The sequence below is a fragment of the Adiantum capillus-veneris genome, chromosome 10, assembly GCF_014529385.1.
Source record: "Adiantum capillus-veneris isolate H3 chromosome 10, ASM1452938v2, whole genome shotgun sequence".
Taxonomy (NCBI): domain Eukaryota; kingdom Viridiplantae; phylum Streptophyta; class Polypodiopsida; order Polypodiales; family Pteridaceae; genus Adiantum; species Adiantum capillus-veneris.
In genome coordinates, this window is record NC_140940.1 from 153,961,993 (window position 1) to 153,972,142 (window position 10,150).

The following is a 10,150-nucleotide window of genomic DNA, read 5'->3' on the forward strand; positions in this document are numbered from 1 at the left end:
GTCACAGGTTAAGAGCTATGGAGTGCTTCCTTTCCCCTTTATGTACAGTGCGGTGCCAGGAGTGATGCCCTGCACGCTACGCACTGCTCTCTCTCCCCCCTACGAGCAGTATGTTATGCCCCACTAGTGGGCTTTTCATTTGACCAATGTACAGTTATGTGGGTTCATGCGCGATTGGCGAGGCAAGAGCCGCTTGCACAGGTACTGGATTAGCTAGCGGCTAATCCCCCGTAGGTGTATAGGTAAATTCGGAGAGGTTTCACGCCAGAAATCTCGTCCGATTCAAAGGGCAAGTAGCCCTATAGGTGCGGGAGCTCGAGGTCTTGCTACAGATGCGATCTGCACGCGAAACGGAGCCCAAAACAGGGAATTACAGCCTGCTGTGTATTTTTGCAGGTTTAGGGTTTCGGCCCTAAACGGACCCTAGTACCCCCGGGAGGTTCGGGGACGTGAGGGGACCGCTGTATAGGTGAACTAGCGCATTTTCGGGGCAGAAAACAGAGAATTCAGCGTGCTGCAGATTCTCGCCAGGTTTTACAAAGTGTTCGTTTGCGTCGGGAAAGTCACCTATTGCGTGGGGATACTGACTGTGAAGCGTCCTAGTATAGTTATGCTGCCGAAATCGGGCCAAAACAGGTGTTTCTTAGCCTTGATTGTGCGGGGCAGCTCGTAGGAGATCACAGGTTTTATTCCCTTTGCTAAAGAATAAAGAAATACCGAAAGGGGTGCCAATTTTGGGGCCTACAGGTTGTCGGCGTCTGCTCGGAGCATTCTAGCTTTCGAGCCGTGTGTGTACTTAGGTGTTAATCCCTGTTACAGGTTACCTTTGCAAAGTACTCTGTGTGTGTCTAAAGTAAAGAATTTCGGGTGAAAGCCAACGCCTACCACCCCACGGGCCGGTTTGAAGAGTCTTGCTTCTTTCTTCTTCAAGGATCTCCATGGCTGAAAATTCCTGAAACCATTTCCAACACAAAAATATGAACATATCCATTCCATGTAAAGTGAGTGGAAAAAATCTTGTCTTCACTAAAGACTGTGTATGCAATGTAGATGAACATAGAGACGGAGTGACAACCCATTCATCAAACACGTGCAAACAATGAGATCGAATCTCATCTCTCTGATCTAAATCAATGAACTGTGGCAAAACACAATGAAAATGCCGATGCTTGATGCTCATTCTTTCTTGTGCTCTTTCTACAAATGTGTCATGCCAAGGAAGAGACATGGAATGTGACTTCCTTGAATGTATACTTTTCAGCTTTTCATGAACAATCCGCATACATTCGTGCTCATTCATGACTGAAACGTGCTCAACGTGTAATATGTCATGCCTAGGAAAAGGGATCACATAAAGATGCTGACTAAAATACAGGAAACGATCACGAATGAAACATTCGAACAATGCGTGCGTATCAATCATGCGAACACATAATACTTCCTGTGAGGGTTCTTTGGACCTAGGCTCGAGAGCCAAGATCGGTTCTTCCTGAATGATCGAATCTACAACGAGGTTAGCTTCGCTAGAAAAAGCATCCACTAACACATCATCCTTCTTGTGAACAACCACATCTTCTTCATGCAACTCATCATGCTTGTGAGAAATCACACCTTGATCATGCAAAACATCATGCTTGTCATTGGCATCCAAATCATCATGCTTAGCAATATCATTCAAATCATCATGCTTATCTTTGTCATCCAAATCATCATGCTTGTCATCATGCAAATCTTTGTGCTTATCATTGTCGTTCAAAACATCATGCAATTCATTGTCAATCAAATCATCATCATGCTTCACACAATCATGCAAATCCTGTGTATTATGCGTTGGAGAAGAAGAGACCGAGAGAGTCTCCTTTTCCCGAATCTCTTGCAGCTGTGCCTGAGCTTGAGAAACGAGTTGCAAGAACTCTTTCATGTGTTGGTCGCTCATTCCTTTGACGGCGGCTACAATTCTTTCTTGGTGTCTGCGTTCTATTTTTGCTCTTCTTTCTGCGTTTCTTGCTTCGCGTTCTAAATTCCTTTTCATAAACATCTGCTCCAACTCCTCCATAGGAGTTAGTGCAATCTTTGACGTAGATGGGGAAGAAGGAAGGTCGGAAAAACCTCCTGGTGGGGAAAATTCTTCTTCGCCTCTCTCATGCTCATCACCTCCAAGCGAAGTATCCATTCCGCTTCGAGTGATGACCATTCTGAAGTCGTTGGTTCTTGTGGTTTCGTGTGGGTCTTGGGTTCTTAAGTTCACGAGGAACTTGGGTTCTTGGGGGTCTTGGTTCTTGGCTTCTTGAGGGTCTTGAGGTTCTTGAGGTTTCTTGAGGTTCTTCTTTCGCTTGCAAACCGTATCTGAGAAGGATCTTCTCTTCAACCGAGTTCTACTCCTTTCCGCGGGCGCACCCCTTGGCGGCCTTGCGCTCACACCAAGGTTGCTTTTTCCCACCTCACGTCGAGTGGCCGGCTGCTAAGTGCACGATCCGCTCTCAATGAGTGAAAACAGGCACAAGGGGAGGCTGGACAAGCCCTTCTTTCTTGGGATTTGTGTCACTCTTCAAAAACAAGATAAGGAATCGACACGCCCAAGCGAACTTGGGTTCGTGAGACCTCAACAAGCAAAAAAATTCTTGTGATTCTTGTGGTTCTTCCTTGAGTGATACAGAATACTACCAAAGCTCGGATACCAGTGTAAGGTGCAGCGGAATGGATGTTTGCGCTTTGCTCAAGATGAGTGCTCCGAACTGTGCTCAAGGTTCCTTTTGTTCTTATGGAAGGGAGAGACTTCCGTTCTTAACGAGAGAATGCTATGATAACAAACAAAGTGAATGGACACTGTGCGTGCAAGTGTATGAGACTGAGAGATAGAGAGAGAAGAGAGATACGACACTAGAGACGTTCTAAAACCCTCCTCCGAAGGCCCCACTCTCGTCAGCGAGAGTGGTCTACTTATGATTGCACAATCTGGTACAATGGGAATGCATGTGACTGATGCAAGTCTAGGATATGTCGGCAATGACGACGGTGATGACGAAGTCGACCTAAGGGCTGAAATCTGCAATCTTTCTACTGCTGTCCAAAAACGCTGTGGGCTGAAATCTGCTAATCTTCTATCTGCTGAATTCTGACTCTATGTCGATGACGATGTTGATGGCGACGATGCAACGACGACGCGCTGAAAATGCAGATGCTGAAATCTGTGTTTTCCGGGTGAAAACTGTAAACCTTGCGGAAATTGACTGTGCGGCGAGGAACTGCTGCGGGAAGGTGAGATCTGCGAGGTTCGGGACTTGATATGCGGGTACTAACTGCTGAAAACTGAAAACGCTGATGTTCCTTGACTTTCTGTCACGGTAAAGGTGCAAAACGCCGGGGCTGATCTGCAACCAAAAACGCTAGGGCTAAATTTTGGTCCTTCTATCGCCGGGATTCTGTAAATGCAAAAACGCTAGGCTGATCTGCTGTGTCTAACAGTTGCCGGGTTGATCTGCCATGCAAAATGCTGGGGCTGATCTGCAATGGAGAAAACGCCAGGCTGTCCTTGGTTGAAAACGCTGAGTCTCCTGCCCGGGGGGGTTCTGCTGAGAAGTTGCTTGTTGAGCGTGGAGCTCCTGCTGCCTCTTCTGCCATTGAGTGCTAACTTGGGTTTGCTTATATACAAACTTAGCAAAATTGCCCTACCTACTTTTCTTGGAAAGTCACTTAAATTAATAAGTGAAAAATGCCAAAAATAGGTAAAATAGGCTAAATGCACTGGAAAATTCCCTAACTGATTCTAATGGATTCTGATGGGAATACTGATGCTCATGCTGTGTGCAACTAGAGGATATGCATCTATGCTAAGTGACTGGGCATGCACGGTCTACGAATAGACTCACAAAAGTGCCAGATCACTTCTAATCTAGACTGACTGGACTGACTGAACCCTGATCATGCTGTAGCTTGTCCACGGACACATAGGGCTGGATGTGTCACGTGACACCCAGTCTAATCAAAATCAATAGCAAACCCAGCAAGGAACACAACAGTCCACGGGCAACAAAGGATTAGCAGATCAACAGAGAGACATAGACAAATCGATTTGATAGAATCAAGTTCAGGTTCAGATTCGGATCCCAAGTACTCCACTGACCTACTGGCACTCAACAAGAAACTAAGAAAGTAAATGGCGACCCAGATTCAGGAGTTTCTACATGATGAGACATTATATTTTGATCTAGAAAGATTTCAGAAGTTGTTTGTCGGGGCTAGAAGAATGAATGAGGACTTGATAGCTGATAAGCTATCTAGACCAAGTACTAGACCGAGTACCAGAGTGGTTCCTAACTAATGATGATATCATTGTGAACCCGCATGTAAAGGATCCATTGACAATTAATCTTAGGAGCCTGGGATTACAATTACATATGTTACTGGGAGACAAACCTACATACAAGTGTATAAAAGATATCAGGACTCAGATTAAGGATATGATGGTCAAACTACAAATTGCCAAAAGAGTCCTTGATCAGAAGGTGAAGATGTTACTAGAGAGCAATGCTACTAGTAGTGAAGGACCCAAGACCAGGATGTCTCTCAGAGAGCAGGAGTTGAACCTCAAAAGTCTTTATCATTTGGTTCAAATTACTAGAAATATGATGCAGCAAGAGAACCAATTTGTAATAAATTTCATAGTGTTTGTATTACATTCCTCAGTCTTAGTGTATGCACTACCTACTAAAGAGACAGAATTGCCTCGCTTCTTCCCAGCTTTGTACCCAAAGTATATTGATCCTAGTGATCATAGCTTTATATTAAGATAGTAGCGGAGCTGCGAGACTGGTATGAGAGAACCACAAAAGAATGGACCGCCTCGAAGGATGTTATGAATGAAGTTGTGAAGAAGGATTAGGTGGATGACCTGCAAGATACCTTGCAGACATTTCGGCTGAAGATGGATCAATGGCGCATTCAGATTAGAGAGTAAAAAGCCCTTGTCGTCGAGAAAATCATATTGATTGGCTCTGTAAAAATGTTTTTTTTTTTTTTTTCATAAAATGGCGCTAGTATTTTGGGGCCAATTGCTTTTGAGTTTGAAGCTTTTCATTGTAACTGCTTTTCACGCCAAGGGCCTTTAAATATGAGGCCATGGGCTCATTCTCTAGCATGCTTCCTCGAGAAGGTGTAGAGTCTGGAGTACCGGTTGGTTTGTACTGTGTTGATGCAATATAAAGAAATACTGAAACGGGCGCCAAGGTTTGGGGCCAATACTCTCTGGGGTGAAATTCCGCCACTCGTGTCGTCTCTCTCTCTCTCTCTCTCTCTCTCTCTCTCTCTCTCTCTCTCTCTCTCTCTCTCTCAGTTTAGTAGTTATTGAAGTGCTAAAAGTTTGTTCACTCTGTTCTTTTCTATTGGCACGTGGTGTCCGTCTTGTGACAAAAAGGCCAGCGTAAAACATGGAAATCCGTACAACTGCCACGTCAGCAGCCAGCGCATGCCAACGCGTTTTGCAAAAAACCGTACAACTGTCACGTCAACACTGTCAGCGCATTTTGCGAAAATCTGCCATGTCAGCACTATCAACGGAATTTTAGGGTTGTCTGTACAACTGCCACGTCATCAGTCCAATGTGTATGTGTGTGGGTCCTGCTTTATTTTAATGTCTTTAGGTCACTTGGGCCCCATCGGACGGGGTCCCCATAAGTTGGTAGGACTTCTTCTGTTGTTGCTTGTTCTTCTTAGGGTTTAGGCCCCTCGGCCATGATCTGAAGGTTGGCTTTGTTCTTCACTGACTTGACACGTCAGCAGTTTGTGACACTTTTCATGTAAACTGCTTTTGGGCCTAGGGCCTTTAAATATGAGGCCATGGGCTCATTCCCTGTCATGCTTCCTGGAGAAGGTGCACTGACAAACACTCCATGAACCCTTCCTCTGCACTAATTAGGAGATGACCCAAAGAATTCAAAGAATCTCCTAGTTATTTTCATCATTGCCGCTAATTATTATCTACTAACACATGGAGGGCGCCCCTGCTTTTCTGTATCATACAAGGCAAAGAATATAGTGGGAGGAAGACGGTATTTACCTCTGATGACAAACTTAAACAGTTGAAGCTCCCAATTTGGTGGTTCAGCATCATCATTCTCAGAAGCATGTGGAACAATGTCCGTCCTCTTCTTGGCTTTATCTGGCGGATACCCGTCAATGGCAACCTGAAAATAGGTGCGTTTTTTATTTCAACATGCAAAAAGCCATTAAGCTCGAAAGAGTAGCGGTCCCTGCAGCCTGCACTGATCGGTTTCTAATCAAATAGCAATGCGCCTCATAAATTAGGATTGAAGGTGGAGGTGTGACCTTGGTATACAAATTGCAACTCCTTGGGCACTCAACTCCCGCAAGGATTCGTACCTGCATGATTCAATTTGTACATGCATGAGAGTATAAGCTAGCTGTAATGTAGTCAATTGCATTAATTAGTCGTCTTGCGAATTGATATAATAATAAGCAAGATGGTAAGTCTGCATTTTCTGAGCTTGAGGTTTATCAGTACTTACCTTAAGTAAAAGCTTGGGAAGAATATCTGCAATGTTTTCACCTTGCAGATGACTAGTGGGTAAAAGAATGGGTGGCTTCTTCACAAAGCCACAGTTCCCATTTCCATTGAATAGAGCTTGAGTTATCTAGCAAGGACGGTCCTGAGCTTGGATGTTGAGAGCTGCCAGTTGGAAGCCATGAGCCCAAGCTAGATAGGGGTTAGGATTTGAAGAGTTGAGTCGCAGTCCAAATGGATACATCCTGCCAAGGTTGTTGTAGGTATACCTGTGGAATAAAAATTGCTGCTATAATATTCGGTGAAAAGACTATCTGCTGAACTTTTTGTCTTCGGGTGATTTTTTATTACCAAAAGCTGGAATTGACGACTAATTGCAAACCACCCACTTGATTAATGAAGTTGCATCTTCCCTGGCAAGCTTTCTGAGCTGGGGTTCACTAAGATTGGCCATGATGGAATTGTCTCCAGATAGTGGAAGTCCAGGAGCAGAATCGTTGTCAATTTCGACCACCTTTCTAGAAAAGATGTAAATAAGCTCTTGTAGCTCGCCTGCTCTTTGCGTCTCCTCGTTCTCCTGGATTGAAGTATCCCTGTGATTGAACAAGGTATCAGCTGCCACCTCTATCCTTCTCAGTATGCTCTTAACGGTGCCTATTGCTTTACTCTTTGGAGATAAAGGGGGTGAATCCTCCTCCTCTAGCCCCGGTGGATATGGTACCAGGTATGGGAAGGTGTCTAACATTCCCTTGGGGTTTGTTACCAGCTGTCCGTCACACATTAGAAGCAAGTAAGTAAGCCATTAGACATGATCATCATTGATTTTAAGGTGCTAGTAGGATACAATAGCATTCAAACTTCAGCCCCACAGAAGACTCAACAGGGAAGCAATGCATGTAGCTGGTGTTGGCTATTGCAGCCTACACAATATGACATGCAGGACTTTGTAAGGTTGAAAAGCGGCTCTACTTTTACAGGAAAAAATTCTGAGTAGATAAAGTCACCTGCTCTGCCAAAGGTTCTTTAGGGGGGGTGTCGGAGACCAAAATTTTGTGCTTGAGTTGCTCAGGTGATGCGAAGAACCTTGGTGGGCTTTCATTTGGTGAAGGCACAAAGAGAAACTCTTCAAGTATGTCTCGAATCATCTGTGAAGTTGTATGTCAAGCAAAGGTGTACTGAATTGCTCACTTTGGCTACTATAGTAGTTAAACAATATTTAGCTCACCCACCCTGGTTGCCTCTTGTTGAAGATCTACAGGTAGGTGATTTTCAAGTGTGATTATCACAGGATAGTCTGATGTCAGAAATGCATTTTCTTTAATTTTCCTCAAGCACTCATCAAACCGTACAGGCTTTGTCAAGGTGCTGAAGAAAAGAAGAAATTGTGTGAGACTTGCCATGTTGTGAATTATAAGTACGTACGTATGTTAAATTGACATGCAAGTACAGATTCATGCAACAATTGCAAGGAGAAACCAGTCTTTCTAGCAAAAATGAACTTAACAAATCAAGTGGCGTCGATAGGAAACACCACTCAGGCACATCTTTATTTTTGCGGAGTGATAGACCCTTGTAAGAGAACAGATGAATCAAAACTGACTCGGCAACATATATAGTACAGGAATTGACTTACTGTCCATGCAGCACCATGATCTCACCCTCACGCTCCCAGCAATCAAGCTCAATAACTCTGCATCCGGCTTTCAGTGCTTTCTCAATCACAGCCGTCCCTGAACTAGAGGTGAGCTGATTTCCAGTGAGATAGGAGTTGTGACTTGAATAAATCAAGTAATGCGACAAGGGTGCGGTCATGTCGTGAGTAGGCTGCCATGCATGAACAATCAACTGATCAAAATGTCTCTCCTTTCATTTAGTTTTAATAAAGTAGGCGCCATTAATTCATCTGTGCTTGTAAGAGTGATGACCTCTCCTCATTCTTGAATGCATGAAGTTCCCCCGCTCCTTCAACTCTCTCTCTCTCTCTCTCTCTCTCTCTCTCTCTCTCACACACACATATATAGCATTGAAGGTTGCAAACTCACAGGACTATTGCACATCCACACTATGTTAACTGCATATTCAAGCCATTAAATTCCTTTGTGGTGGTTCGTGCAAAGGTATTGTATAAATATTTTCATCTTGTACTGGCTAATGCCAGTCTCCACACTCAAATTAGTGTATGTATTATTCACTCAAGTTTTGGCTGATGTGATCTTCGGTCTGACCAACTAATGGCCACTAGCCAAAGTAAAATGTAATAGGGTGAAAGCGTGAGTGGGTAGATAGATTAGTTGTGTCAAGGACAGCTATTTTTGACCAAAATGAAAAAAATATAAGGCATGTTATATATGTCTAGATAACTCTTCAAAACGAGAATCTAAATCTATAATTGGTGCACAATTTAGAATTGATTTGTAAAAATTTTGCCAATCCCCACTTTTTTGAAAATAGCTATTGAAAAACAACTTTCCACCCTTAAATGTGTATCACTCATTCATGCTTTCACCCAATAACGTTCATATTGATTGTAGTTTGACCAGAATTAGCATGCAGGCATTGTGGGGCGGCATGCGTGTATGTATGTATGTAAGAGACACAGGAATGTGTGCATTTATAATTGAATGTGTAATGAATAAACATACATGTGAGGAACAAACCCATGAGTAGAGAAGCTTCTCAGCCAGCCGAACCGCAGAGATCAATGCAAGAAGGGGGTTCAAGTGGAGTTACCTTGGCTGTTATCTCCATCAAGGAATTGAGGTTGGGAGTCGATAGAAATAGGCAGAATTCGTTAATGTTCAAACAATCGTAACCCAAGCTTGGCTGAATTTGGGATGTCTCATAGAAATGAGAAATCAATGAGGCAGAGTAATCCATGGTAGCCCCTTGCTCTCCCTGCTTTGCGGCAAGAAATTTAGCCAGGTCTGCTGCATCCATGAAATCTTTGCCATGTGCATGCTCTGCAAAAACCGCCTCAATGCATCTACAAGGCACTGCTGCCATGCTTTCGGGACTCTCGGAGGAGTACTACTATGCTGCCAAGACCACGTTTCTTTGGTCTCAAAAGACGAAGGCACGAAGCCAATTGCAAATTGCAATTGCGCACAGAGAGAGAGAGAGAGAGAGAGAGAGAGAGAGAGAGACTTGTTCAACTCCACCGTCTCCACGTCTCAAGCGCCGGCATTCGTTGACTATTTATGTGGTCATCGCATGAGAATGAGAGTGGCGGATGGCGGGCCCGAGAGGGGTTTACAGACAGTTCAAGGTCGTCCTGACTGCTAAAATCAAACGTCGACGAAGTAGGAGTTGATGGTAGATGTGTTCCTCCAAATATTGTGGCCTTTCACAATATAAGACAGGTGGGTGCATAACAACAGTTTGGCTACTTGAAACCTATCTTTGTCTAAGGGAGGGTGGGGAGCCTCGTCTATAAAAGACACGGGGTCGAGTGACCGCTCCGCTTTAATCCACCATTGATTTATCATCAACGAGCATAAAGATCTAGGGTTCCCAGTCGAGCGTCGCGCCTTGAACCCCCGACCTCCTCGCCCGCACTCCACAACCTTATCCAACCCGCCTATCGTGCGCCACTGCAGAGAAAGCGACTCCATGACGACATTAATCTTGCCC

General features: G+C 44.2%; 1 pseudogene across 1 annotated transcript; it reads right to left on the bottom strand.

Moving 5' to 3' along the window:
* Positions 1-5,389: 5,389 nt before the first annotated feature.
* Positions 5,390-9,810, bottom strand: LOC147449898 (phosphoinositide phospholipase C 5-like; annotated as a pseudogene). Its single transcript, XR_015189563.1, has 8 exons — positions 9,251-9,810; positions 8,154-8,344; positions 7,750-7,885; positions 7,525-7,665; positions 6,910-7,286; positions 6,525-6,789; positions 6,325-6,378; positions 5,390-6,182 (listed from the first exon to the last, which is right to left on the bottom strand). The product of XR_015189563.1 is annotated as a phosphoinositide phospholipase C 5-like (transcript).
* Positions 9,811-10,150: the final 340 nt, after the last annotated feature.